This window comes from Bos javanicus, chromosome 20 (genome assembly GCF_032452875.1).
Source record: "Bos javanicus breed banteng chromosome 20, ARS-OSU_banteng_1.0, whole genome shotgun sequence".
Lineage (NCBI taxonomy): Eukaryota > Metazoa > Chordata > Mammalia > Artiodactyla > Bovidae > Bos > Bos javanicus.
In genome coordinates, this window is record NC_083887.1 from 48,645,468 (window position 1) to 48,660,180 (window position 14,713).

The following is a 14,713-nucleotide window of genomic DNA, read 5'->3' on the forward strand; positions in this document are numbered from 1 at the left end:
GCAAAATATAAGGCACAGAGATAATACTCCATAAACACTGCCAAGAGAATAATTCTGAACCTCAGTAGCCTCATTTATAGAATGAAAATTCTAAACCTACTCCACTGAGATGGGTAAAAAACACATGCACACCAAATTCTGTGACTTGTTCATTGAGGAGTTCATCATACTATCACATACTATTCCAGGATTAAAAAAAAAAAAAAAACAATAGTATGCTTTAGTCTAGAGTCTATACTTAGGCACTGATAGCTTTTTAAAAAGTTTAATAAGTATGAGAAGATAAATCTTATATTATCTTTTTGGTTCAGTTGAAAACTATGATGAAATTACTACTTAGGATTGAGCCAAGCATTATGAAAAATGGACATAAATGATGACTAGTCTCTTTATGTCCTCAGAAGTTGAAATATAACTGATGCAATGCTATGCCAATTGTATATTTCAGCTACAGATATATAATTTTGGAGTTAATCTTTTTTATTTAATGGGCCTCTATATAGAGGTAATGTAGGCTGTCTACAATGGCCTTTCTAGTAATGTGCAAATATTGAAGCATGTTTAGGGTTAAAAAGTATTTGATAAAGTTTACTGCTTCTTTGATTTAAGCCTGACCATCTGGCTCATCAGTGCCACCAAGATCTATCGTTTATCACTGTGCTTATACTCATGTAATAACTATACTTTTATGTTAATTACATTTTATTGATCCATAGTATATCTCCATGTGTGCACTAATTTTGACTAATTTTCACAAATGAGTATCAGGTATAGTTTTTGCACTTTCAAGTCTAACAATAAGAACTCATTTTGCAATGCTCAGTGAAGTACCTATGTCACATATTCACATAGTAAAGTAAGCTGAAGTAAGCAGTGATTGTTTATACAGTATTAGTGCATGCACAGAAGATCTTTATAGAAACAAATTTGAATGGGAATGATGTTTAATTGGTTCTTTTTTCAGCTATGGATATTTTTTCTTACATTCTATTAATAATGTGAAAATGAGAAATGACACCCATTGTGGGTAGAAATTCCTAATCAAACTCCCAAACTCTCTCTCCCTATCTCTTCACTCACTGCTTTGTAGAAACAGTTCAAGTCCTGGATCAGAGGAAATTGGGTACCAGATGGCTTTTATCCTAACATCTTCAAGTTACTCCGAGAGCATTCTTGCTACCAATTGCCACGTAATGAAATAAATCCTACTAGAGCAGAATAAGACTTCCAGGAAGCAGCAGGTGTAATGTCACAGCTGTATTAGCAGTGCTAACTTGTTCGTGGATCAAGTTACATCTGGGACTGTCATGCTGGCTGCTGAAGTTAAAAAGACTGCTGAGAAGGTAGCAAAAACTCTTGGGTGCTATTCTTTACCTTATTAGCAAGAGTCTTAGAGAAAAGTGGCCTCACTAAGTTACATGTTTCACTCGGCAGTGCTTCTCTTTACCCCAGCATGAGCTTTATCCAGCCATTGCCTAGGATTTATATGGGTTATATCTATTTTTGCAAATTATCTTGTTAAGATGTTAGCATGTATAGCTGGAGAAGTGTATTGCTGGTTTATGTGCAAGCCATGTGCCTGGAGAATAAAATTAATTTGGAAAGATCTTGCTTGAGTGGGGAATCTGTGAAGATTTTGAATCGGGGAAGAATAGCAAGGATCAAGCTTCTTGGAATTCTGTCTGTATTGACAATAATCCTCACAATGTTTGGTAATTTATCTGAGACTAGCAAATCTTAGAGTTTATTTTTCATTCATTAATGATATGTTGATTGTCTGTTTGACTAATATCTTGTGTGAGGGCTGTGATGTTATATATAAAGAGAATATAAGCATAAAATGGTACAAATGGTCCTCGACATGTTGTTGTGATTTTTTTTTTTTTTTAGGTGGAGGAAGCACGTTTCCCTCTCATTGAAATATTTTAGAAAAACAATAATATTCAACCCAGTTCAAAAAAATTTACTGAACACTTGAATCTCTGGGCTTTTCTGGGTGGCTCAGTGGTAAAGAATCTACCTGCTAATGCAAGAGACACAGGTTCCATCCCTAGGTCAGGAAGGTCCCCTGGAGAAGGATATGTCAACCCACATCAGTATTCTTGCCTGGGAAATCCCATGGACAGAGGAGCCTGATGGGCTGCAGTCCATGGGGTCACAAGAGAGAGGGACACAACTAAAGAGCAATTGTACAATCCCTATATTAGCAACTATGGATGCAAGGCATAGATTCTGCTTTAAACTTACAATCTAAACAGAGATACATATGCAAATACATACTTAAAATAGAATGATAAATATTCAATGTAGAATTATGTATTTTCTATGACATTAGAGCACAGTAGGTAATATGTAATGAACTCTTGGAAAATATGATCAAGCATATGGACTCATATTATTTGAGTCCTTAGTGTAATGCTTTGATTCAATTATCTCGCAAAATGCTTCATACTAGATGCACAAAATGGTATCAGCTGCATAAAAAGGAAGTATTTAGTATGCACTGGCTCATTTTAATTGTATAAACACACCTGAAAAATGTTCCTTTATTTCTCAGTGCTGAAATTTCATTAGATTGTATTGGTGCTATGAAACTCTAAAAGGATTAAAATTGTTCATCCATGGAGGCTTGGGTTTGGTCTCAATAATATTTAGCACTTTCTATTATGATTATAAATGGTAAAATTAAAGGGAATAAAAACTGGAACATTAAGATTCTAATCAACATAATCAACTGACTTGAAGAATGACTAATTCCCTTTATTAAGGATGGATTGTAGTTTAATTGATCACCTGTTATGTATGGAGACCTAATTAATAATTGAGATAAGTCAAAATGCCTATTTTATTTTGTGATCTGCTGTTCTTGGCTTCCTATGTAATAAAATTAACATTCTATAGAGAAAATAATGGTAATAATAAATATTTCAGAAGAATAATAAAGGCTGTGATTACAGAAATGGAATAATATTCAATGGGACAAAGGCATCAAAATGTACATGTAGAGGAAAGCATAGTTTGTAATATGACCATGAGAATAATTGCTGTAATGTGTGTTGGTTTGAATCAAACAGATTTTTCTAGTTAAACATATCCAAAAAATGATTGATTATTTAGAAAACATGTTCTGATCTTCCTACAATTGGAATACAACATCTTATGTGTTATTTTTATTTTTCCATCAGTGTAATAAGCAGCACACCAGGTCTGTAAAGCATTAAATAGGAAAAAGTCAAATGTTTTGATGATGAACTTCCAAGCAGGTGGTTCAGCTGTATTGACATTACAGGGTGGTTGTTAGAATTGCAAAATCTATGCCTCACCCAAGACATGCGAATGAGATCATGGATATTTAACAAAAGCCCCAGGAGATATGATTATGCATTAAAGTTTAGAATTGTGAGAAGGCAGAATGCTAAGGGATGCTAATGTATTGATCTTAAACTTCATGTGGTATTTGTATTAAATTATTTTTGAGAGTAAATAAATGTAGTTTTACAAGAAGTTCTTCAAAATAAAATATGTTAACTAAATATGAAGTTATAGAATTTCATTAATTTTTAGCATTTTTTAACACCAAGCAATATTTCAACTGCAGTCACAACCCAATTGATTCCTTCTAATTATAACTGTTTAAAATTTCAAACAAGTACAGCTTCTTTATATAATATTTTTATACTCTAAATTTAGCTTTAGTTTTTTACTGTGAGTAGCCCAACTTATTCAGAAATGCTATTTTATAAACATATGAATTACTTAATTCAAGAAATGTTTAATCACACATACCCACACATACATATATATACATATATATATCATCACCAACTCACAGAACTTGCTCAAACTCATGACCATGCAATTATCTAATTCTCTGTCATCCCCTTCTCCTCCTACCTTCAGACTTTCCCAGAATTGGGGTCTTTTCCAATAAGTCAGTTCTTCACATCAGGTGGCCAAAGTATTTCAGCTTCAGGTTTAGCATCAGTCCTTCCAATAAATATTCAGAATTGATTTCCTTTAGGATTGACTGGTTTGATCTCCTTGCTGTCCAATGGACCCTTAAGAGTCTTCTCCAACACCACAGTTCAAAAGCATCAGTTCTTTGGTGCTCAGCCTTCTTTATGGTCCAACTCTCACATCCATACATGACTATTAGAAAAACCATAGCTTTGACCATATGGAAATTTGTTGGCCAAGGACTTTGTTGAAAAGTACTGTCTCTGCTTTTTTATATGCTGTATAGGTTTGTCATAGCTTTTCTTCCAAGGAGCAAGCATCTTTTAACTTAATTTCTATAGTCACCATCTGCAGTGATTTTGGAGCCCAAGAAACTAAAGTCCATCCCTGTTTCCACTGTTTCCTCATCTATTTGCCATGAAGTGATGGGACCGGATGCTATGATCTTCATTTTTTGAATGTTGAGTTTTAAGCCAACTTTTTCCCTTTCCTCTTTTACCTTCATCACAAGGCTCTTTAGTTCCTCTTTGCTTTCTGCCGTAAGGTTGGTGTCATCTGCATATCTGAGGTTATTGATATTTCTCCCGGCAATCTTGATTCCAGCTTGTGCTTCATCCAGTCCAGCATTTCACATGAGGTAATTTGCCTATAAGTTAAATACGCAAAGTGACAATATATGACCTAGACCTATTCCTTTCCCAATTTGAAACCAGTCTGTTGTTCCATGTCCAGTTCTAACTGTTGCTTCTTGATCTGCATACATATTTCTCAGGAGGCAGGTAAGATGGTCTGGTATTCTCATCTCTTTTAAGCATTTTCCACAGTTTGTTGTGATCCACATAGTCAATGGCTTTTGCATAGTCAATGAAGGAGAAGTAGATTTTTTTTCTGAAATTCTCTTGCTTTTTCAATGATCCACAGATCTTGACAATTTGACCTCTGGTTCCTCTGCCTTTTCTAAATCCAGCTTGAACATCTGGAAGTTCTCAGTTCACATACTATTGAGCCTAGCTTGGAGAATCTTGAGCATTACTTTGCTAGTGTGTGAGATGAGTGTAATTGTGCGGTAGTATGAACATTCTTTGGCATTGCCTTTCTTTGGAATTGCAATGAAAATTTTCCAGTCCTGTGGCCACTGCTGAGTTTCCCAAATTTCCTGACATATTGAGTGCAGCACTTTCAGAGCATCATCTTTTAGGATTTGAGATAGCTCAGCTGGAATTCCATCATCTCCACTAGCTTTGTTTGTAGTGATGCTTCCTAAGGTCTACTTGACTTCACACTCCAAAATGTCTGGCTCTAAGTGAGCTTCACATCATTGTGGTTATCTGGGTCATGAAGAACTCTTTTGTATAGTTCCTCTGTGTATTCTTGCCACCTCTTCTTAATATCTTCTGCTTCTTTTAGGTCCATATCATTTCTATCCTTATTGTGTCCATCTTTGCATGAAATGTTCCCTTGGTATCTCTAATTTTCTTAAAGAGATCTCTAATCTTTCCCATTCTATTGTTTTCCTCTATTTCTTTGCATTGATCACTTAGGAAGCCTTTCTTATATCTCCTTGCTATTCTACATTCATATGGATATATCTTTCTTTTTCTCCTTTACCTTTCACTTCTCTTCTTTTCTCAGATATTTGTAAGGTCTCATCAGGGAACCATTTTGCCTTTTTGCATTTCTTTTTCTTGGGGATGGTTTTGATCACTGCCTCCTGTACAATGTAACAAACTTCTGTCCATAGTTCTTCAGGCACTCTATCAGATCTAATTTCTTGAATATATTTGTCATTCCTACTTATAATTGTAAGGAATTTTATTTAGGTCATACCTGAATGGCCTAGTGGTTTTCCCTACTTTCTTCAATTTAAGACTGAATTTGGCAATAAAGAGTTCATGATCTAAGCCACAGTCACTTCCTGGTCTTTTTTACATTTTTGCTTACTGTATAGAGCTTCTCCATCTTCAGTTGCAAAGAGTATAATCAATCTGATTTCAGTATTGACCATCTGGTGATGTCTATAATGTAGAGTTTTCTCTTTGTTATTGGTAGAGGGTTTTTACTATAATCAGTGCCTTCTCTTGGCTAAACTCTGTTAGACTTTGCCCTGCTTCATTTTGTACACCAAGGCCAAACTTCCCTGTTACTCCAGGTATCTCTTAACTTTCTACTTTTGCATTCTACTCCCCTGTGATGAAAAGGACATCTTTTCTTTGGTATGTGTTAGTTTTAAAAGGTCATGTAGGTGTGGTGGCACATTAAGTGGGGGATTGGGGTAGGAAGAACTTAGAGCCATGGAGGAAAAAAAAAAAAAAAAAGCAAGGGACTATATTGACTGACCATGTAATAGGTGTACTTGGTTAAATGGAAGCATTAGTGTGTGTGTGTGTGTGTGTGTGTGTGTGTGTGTGATTCCATCAGTTGTGTCTGACTCCTTGAGACCCCATGGAGTATAGCCCACCAGGCTTCTGTGTCCATTGGATTCTCCAGGCAAGGATACTGGAGTGGGTAGTCATTTCCTTCTCCAGAGGATCTTTCCAACCCAGGGATAGAAACTCGGTCTCCTGTACTACAGGCAGATTGTTTACTATCTGAGCCACCTATTAAAATTCTATATTTTGAGTCTGGTTACTGGAGGAATGTTTAGTCCCTAAACTGTGTTCGACTTTTTGCAACCCCATGGACTGTAGCCTGCCAGGCTCTTTTGTCCTTAGGATTTGCCAGGCAAGAATACTGGAGTGTGTGTCCATTTCCTTCTCCAGGGAATCTTCCCAACCCTGGTATTGAACCTGCATCTCTTGCATTGAGAAATCAACTCTAAATATTCATTGCAAGGACTGTTCCTTTGGCCAACAGATGTGAAGAGCTGACCTATTAGGAAAGACTTGGATGTTGGGAAAGATTGAAGGTAAAAGGAGAAGGGGACAGAAGAGGATGAGTTCGATAGATAGCATCACTGACTCAGTGGGCATGAATTTGAGCAAACTCTGGGAGACAGTGGAGGACAGAGGAGTCTGGCATGGGGTTGCAAAGAGTTGGATGCCACTTAACAACTGAACAACAGCAAACTGCAGTAATGATTATTTGTAGCATTTATAATGAAGGAATAATGTTTTGAAAAAGTTAATAAGTAGGTTTCTAGCAACATAGAACATACCTGGGAAGAATTAACATTAAGCAAACTAACCTGGTTTGTTTTGCATAATTTCCTATTTCTATTTCATTTTGTGTGTGTTATGAACTCTGATATTTTTTGGAGTAGTTTTGTGTTTCCAAGAAAATTGAGAAGATGCAGAGTCTTCCCATATACCCACTGCCTCCACAACTGCATGTCCTTTCTCATTATCAATATCCCTCTCCAAAATGCAACATTTTTTTTTACTGAGGAGGGACCTACTCTAAACTATCCTCAAGGTCCTTAGTGTTCACTCTTAGGTGCTGTGCATTCTGTGGATCCGAACGAATGTTTAAGGACAAATGTATAAGCTTTTTGAAGATCCTGTGGATACATCCTTTTGTTCAGAGATTCTTTCCTCAGCCAAACTGAATCTACCAATAAGCCCATCAGATGTGCTCTTTACTTACAGTGTTTTTTGTCTCTCACGTTTATTTTTAGTTCTTTCTTAGGATTTCCATGATTCTGCTTATATTGATCATCTGTTCTTACATGTTCTTTTTTTTGTTCTTTAGAGTCCTTAGAATATTAATCAAAGTTGCTTTAGATTTCTAGTTTGATAATCCCAACACTCCTGCTATGTCTCATTCAGATGCTTGCTCTTATCTCTCCAATTTGCACTTTTTTGCCTTTTGGCATGCTTTGTAATTTTTTTTTTTTTTTTGATAACAGGATATGATGCACTAGGAGATGGAGCTGCTGTAAATAATCCTTTAGTAATGCTAGTGGAGGTGATAGAATTCCAGCTGAGCTATTTCAAATCCTAAAATATGATGCTATTAAAGTGTTGCTCTCAATATGTCAGCAAATTTGAAAACCACAACAATGGCCACAGGACTGGAAAAGTCAGTTTTCATTCCAATCCCAAATAAAGGTGATGGTAAGGGAAGTTCCAACCACTGTACATTTGCACTCATTTCACACACTAGCAAAGTATTGCTCAAAGTCTTTCAAGCTGGGCTTCAACAGTACATGAACCAAGAAATTACAGATGTTCAAGTTGGATTTAGAAAGGCAGAGAAACAAGAGATCAAATTGCCAGCATCTGTTGGACCATTAAAAAGGCAAGCGAATTCCAGAAAAGCATCTACTTCTGCTTCCTTGACTATGCTAAAGCCTTGGACTGTATAGATCACAACAAACTGTGAAAAATTATTAAAAGAGATGGAAATACCAGACCACCTTACTGCATCCTGTGAAACCTGTATGCACGTCAAGAAGCAACAGTTAGAACTGGGTGTGAAACAAATGACTGGATCAAAGTTGGGAAAGGAGTAGGTCAAAGCCGTGTATTGTCACCCTGCTTATTTAACTTATATGCAGAGTATATCATGTAAAATGTTGGGCTGGAAGAATCATTAGCTGGAGTCAAGATTGTGGGGAGAAACATCAAAACCTCAGATATGCAGATAACACCACCCTTATGGCAGAAAGTGAAGAGGAACTAAACAGCCTCTTGATGAAGGCAAAAGAGGAGAGTGAAACAGCTGGCTTAGAACTCAACATTCAAAAAAAAAAAAAAAAACTGACTATGGCATCTAGTCCCATCACTTCATTGCAAATAGATGGGGAAAGAATGGAAACAGTAACAGACTTTAGTTTCTTGGGCTCCAAAATCACTGCAGATAGTGACTGCAGCCATGAAATTAAAAGATGCTTGCTCCTTGGAAGAAAAGATATGACAATCCTAGACAGCATATTAAAAGGAAGAGACATCAGTTTGAAGACAAAGGTTCATAGAGTCTAAGCTGTGGTTTTTCTACTAGTCATGTATGGATATGAGAGTTGGACCATAAAGAAGGCAGAGAACCAAAGAACTGATGCTTTTGAACTGTGGTGTTGGAGAAGACTCTTAAGACTCCCTTGGACTGGAAGCAGATCAAACCAATCAATCTTTGAGGAAATCAACCCTGAATATTCTTTGGAAGAACTGATATTGAAGCTGAAACTCCAATACTTTGGCCACATGATGCAAAGAACCAATTCATTGGAAAAGACTCTGATGCCGGGAAAGATGGAGGGCAGGAGGAGCAGGGGGCAACAGATGAGAGGGTTGGATGGCATCACTGACTGAGTGGGCATGAGTTTGAGCAAACTCTGGGGGATAGTAGAGAACAGGGAAGCCTGGTATGCTGCAGTCCATGGGGTCATGAATAGTCAGAGACGACTGAGCAACAATGTGATAGATCTTCCCGACCCAGGGATTGAACCGGCATCTCCTGCTTTGCAGGCAGATTCTTTACCAGTTGAACTGTCAGGGAAGCCTAGGGATGGGGCAGGAGAAGCATTCTATAGTCTGTGACTAGTTCTTAGTCTTTCCGTGATTCTGTGCCTCTGGACTGAACTTCACAAATGTTTCTCAAGGTTTTCTCGCTCCTTAGGTGGGCCAGAATGTATTTCCTCCTTCCCTATGTAAGGTGGTACTAGTGGTACAGAACTTGTCTGCTAGTTCAGGAGACATAAGAGACATGGGTTCGATCCTTAGGTTGAGAAGATCCCCTGGAGGAGGGCCTTCCAACCCACTCCAGTATTCTTGCCTGGAGAATCCCATGGATGGAGGAGCCTGGTGGGTTACACTCCATAGGGTCAAAAAGTCATTACTGAAGTGACTGCACATGGGCAGTACTCCAGCAGGTTAGGCTCTTGTTGACTAGTTTCCCTTGAGGGCTGGCCTTATTAAGAGTAGAATGATCTGACATATGTAAAAATATTTCCTTTACCCTCTCCCTGGGGAAACACAAGGGGATTTTTCTGATATTTACTGTGGAAATTTGGAGGTGTTCTTGATGGTAAATCTCACCATGTTGAGGACTTTCCCCTTGGAGTTTTTAAATCTCCGAGTCATCCTCACTGAACCTCCAGCAGTTTATCAATTACAGTTCAGGTTTGCCACTCCATTACTGGTTCCAGCTGATTTCTGCTCATGAGTCTCTGGTCAGTTAAGCCGCTCTTCCTTCTGTTCATTTATCTATCTTCAATCATGGAGGCAGTAGTCCCGAAGTCCCCCTCCATTGTTATGAATCCAAGAAGAGTTGTTAATTTTTTAAGTTTGTTCAGGTTATCTTTGTTTTTAGGATGGAGTGGTATTTTTCTAAGCTCCTTCCTTGCTTATGAACTTAAAATATCATTATTTTTTAATTGCTTAGTAACATTCCATTGTATATAACACAATTAGTTTATCCATTCACCTGTGACATTGACTTTTCTCTAGCCTTTCCCTATGCACATTTTAGATGAATATCCTTTATTCCACTTGCATAAATGTCTAAATCTGCTTATCTTATTGGTACTGTAACAACTCACAAACGGAATGACTTAAAATATTACAGATGTATCTATTAGATTTCTAGAGATCAAAAGGGCTTCCCTGGTAGCTCAGTAGTAAAGAATCTGCCTGCCAATGCAGAAGACATGCATTTGATCCCTGGATCAGGGAGATTCCCTGGAGAAGGAAATGGCAACCCACTCCATTATTTGTGCATGGAGAATTCCATGGATAGAAGGGATTGGTGGGCTACAGTCCACAGGGTCACAAAAGAGCTGGACAAAACTTAGCAGCTGAACAACAGCAAGAGGTCAAAAGTCTAAAATCAAGATTTCTGCCTGGGTGGAGGGGAGGGCGATGCTCCAGGATAGTATCCATTCTTTGGCTTCTTTAGCTTCCAGGGTGGCCTGTAATCCTTAGCTACTGCACTCTTACTTGGGACACTCTATCCTCCAGCATCTGTGATCATCTCTTTTACTGACTGATCCTCCTGCCTCCCTCTTATGAGGCCCCCTCTGATTACCTTGTATGTGTGTGTTCAGTTGCTTAGTCGTGTCCACAGTCATGTTCAACTCTTGCAACCCCATGAACTGTAGCCTGTTAGGCTCCTCTATCCATGGAATGTTTCCAGGCAAAAATAATGGAGCGGGTTGTCATTTCCTACTGCAGTTGATCTTCCTGACCTAGGGATTGAAACTGTGTCTCTTAAATCTCCTGAATTGGCAGGCAGATTCTTTAGCACTGCACCACCTGGGAAACACCTGTGATGATATTGAAAGAAAATGAAAGTGCTAGTCACTCAGTTGTGTCACAAAGTGACTCTTTGTGACCCCATGGACTGTAGCCCCCACAAGCTCCTCTGTCCATGGGATTTTCCAGGCAAGAATACTGGAGTGGGCTGCCATTCCTTCCTCCAGGGGATCTTCCCAACCCAGGGACTGAACCCAGGTCTCCTGTATTGCAGGCAGTTTCTTTACTGTCTGAGCCACCCTTGATTTTGTCTAAATGATCCAGGATAATCTCCTAAATCCCCAAGATTTTCAGTGAACCATATCCCTAAAGTTTCCTTACCCTGTAAAGAAGCATATATATAGATCCATATTTTAGAATTCAGGATATAAACATCTTTGAGGGGCCATTTTTCAACTTACTACACTGTGTTTCAAACAGTTTATCTTATTTGACAATCCCATCAAAGGTGTAAAAGAGTTCCCATTCCTCCTCATCCTCACGGACGTATGCGAGTCATCAGTCATTTTAGTTTAAATTTCTCAAATGATGAATGATGTTGAATATCTTTCAATATATTTTTTGCCCTCTGTCTTCTTGTCAATTCAAATCTTCTTCCAATTTTTATTGGGTTTTGTGTTTTTGGATGGTTGATTTTGAGAATTCTTTATATATCTGGATACAAGTCTATAATAATCATATACTCATGCCAGACTCGGATGTGTCTGTATTTCCTCTTAAAAATGTCCAAACTCATCAAGTTGTATACAATGAATATTTCAGGTGTTTATATTTCAATCTCACCTCAAAAAAGTGGTTAAAAACAAAAATGTGATAAAGTGTTAGCATGAAAAAAATGAAAACACTCGGGTTATATTTGACAAAAGGTGGAAAAGGCTTATATACTGAAATCTATAAAACATGACTGAAAGACACATATAGTGTTCATAACTCAGGAGAGTCAATGTCATTATGATGTTCACTTTTCTCAAATTTATCTATAGATTCAACGTAATCCCCATTAATATCCCCACAGATTTTTATATATAAAATGCAAGGTAACTATAACATTTAATGGAAAATGCAAGAAGTTCTATAATAACCAAAAAAAAAGAAAATTAAAAGACTAAAGTTGGAAAACTAAGATTATTTGATTTTCAGACTTACAAATTATAGTGATCAAGAGAATGTTCTATGGGTATAAAGATGAACAAACAAGCAAATATATATGAGTCCAAAAATATATAAACACACATAGATATACAACTGATTTTTGACAAAGTTACAAAAGCAATTCAGTGGAGAAAGGATGCACTTTTCAGCAAATGGTGCTAGAAAAATTGGATATTCATAAGCAAAACATCAAACTGCAATTCATATATTGAGCCATATACAAAGCTTGATTCAAATTGGACCATACATGCTAAGAACTTAAACTATAAAACTTCTAAAAGAAAATATGAGAGAAAATGTTTTTGACCTTAAAGTTATGCAGAGATTTTTAAATATGAGACCAAAAGCCCAATCTATTAATGAAATAAATTCATATCTAATTAGTCATGGTTAAATGTATTTTTATTTAATCTTGTCATTGCTTGAGATGGTTTTATCAAATACATTTATGGAAAATATATTTAAATATATTATAATTATCTTCAGTTCAGTCACTCAGTCGTGTCTGACTCTTTGTGACCCCATAAATTGCAGCACGCCAGGCCTCCCTGTCCATCACCAACTCCTGGAGTTCACTCAAACTCACGTCCATCGAGTCAGTGATGCCATCCAGCCATCTCAAATCCCTCCCAGTATCAGAGTCTTTTCCAATGAGTCAACTCTTCGCATGAGGTGGCCAAAGAACTGGAGTTTCAGCTTTAGCATCATTCCTTCCAAAGAACACCCAGGACTGATCTTTAGAATGGACTGGTTGGATCTCCTTGTAGTCCAAGGGACTCTCAAGAGTCTTCTCCAACACCACAGTTCAAAAGCATGAACTCTTTGATGCTCAGCTTTCTTCACAGTCCAACTCTCAAACATCTTAAATCAGTATTAAAATGCATTTAACTATATATTCTTCAGAAAATATTTTATGAAATAATAGAAACTAAAATAATAAAGAAAAATGGTATATATGTGTATATATATATAGCTCCAATTGTTTACTAACAACTTTTAAAAATGCAATGTCCTCATCCTCCTTCCTAAAAATATTGATAGTTAAGCTTCTAAACTTATAGGTAAAAGTTATATTGTATTGAAAATAATCAATATAGCAAGTGCTAGCAAATAGTTTTAAATTGAAAAAAAAAAAAGAGTTGAAATGAGAATCTTGCTTCAATAAGTTTTAAAGCTTTCATAGAAGATAAAAGAAACCCTCAATTATGCAAACTCTCCTCTAACTCTTAGGAATGAGTATAAATTTCTGGAGAATACTGTCTAGCATGTTCTGATGCATTTAAAAAGTCAAATATCATTTTGGTAAATGTTCCTATTACTTAGAATCCAATCAATCTGAGTTTCTGTAAAGTCAGTACTTTGTGATGTAAAACCATTTTATGCATCAGATAATTTCCTTTCTCCCAAGTATAGCATTACATGACAGATTTTAATACAGGTTATATCTGTCATGTTGAATGCTTCATGTGCTGTAGGGAGTTCCACAGTCATTTAATACACTCTGGGGAAATACTGCTTCATCATTAATCTTACTTCTGAAGCATATTTGCATTAACCTTTAAATCATCTGAATAATAAAACAAACACACAAATAAGTAAATATATTGCTTAGAAATCTTTGTGAATGAAACCATACATGTAAATGCTGGAGCACTTAAGAATACATTGTCATATTAAAGAAATGAAACTCAATCCTCTTGGTCCTCCAACCACTTTTTATAACATTTTTGGTCTCCCAATCACTTTTTGTTATATTTTATCATATCCTGAAATAAAATGCATAACTAACTGAAAATAAAAAGAAAATAGGAAATTTTTAAATAAAAATAGCTTAAGAATAATATAAACAAAGAATAAAAGTAATTATGATTTGAAAAGATTATTTTCATACCTAAATATTTGGGCTTAACTTTATAGAGGAGTTAATGATGCTCAGATGTTTGAATCAATATATAATTCATGCATTCATTCAATCAGATTGTTTAATGAACATATACCATGTGCAAGAGTCTGTTCTAGGTACTGTGAAAACAATAGCAAGGAAAAGAGCAAAATTCCTTTTTTTTTCATGATGACAGACAGAATATGTGCACAATAAATAATACAATAAATAAATAAATAAAAAACATGTGTATTGAGATCTAGAAAATATTAGGGGAGGTTTCAAGAAAAATCCAAAGGAAACAGGGGCTCTACCTATGTGGATAACTACATGGAAAAACATTCCAGTTGGAGAGAAAATGTAGAGGTCCTGGTTGAAGAGAGGGGTATATGAGGTATGTTGCAGGCTGAAGCAAGAGGGACACTTTGGCTGGAAAAGAGTCAATTTTGAGTAGTGACCTGATGATTGAAGTATAGCATGAGGTCAGAGAGGAGATGGCACCCCACTCCAGTACTCTTGCTTGGAGAATCCCATG

The 14,713-nt window shown here is 36.6% G+C and overlaps 1 protein-coding gene across 3 annotated transcripts in view; it reads left to right on the forward strand.

Moving 5' to 3' along the window:
- CDH10 (cadherin 10) overlaps positions 1-14,713 on the forward strand; it is a 186,834-nt gene that overhangs the window by 53,201 nt on the left and 118,920 nt on the right. Inside the window, exon 1 of one of the 3 annotated variants that reach the window (XM_061393820.1) lies at positions 1,058-1,343. The exons of the other annotated variants lie outside the window; for them this stretch is intronic. The gene's annotated coding sequence lies outside the window, so the exon portion shown is untranslated. Of the gene's footprint in view, positions 1-1,057; positions 1,344-14,713 lie in introns of those variants that run through there. 3 annotated transcript variants of the gene reach the window in all.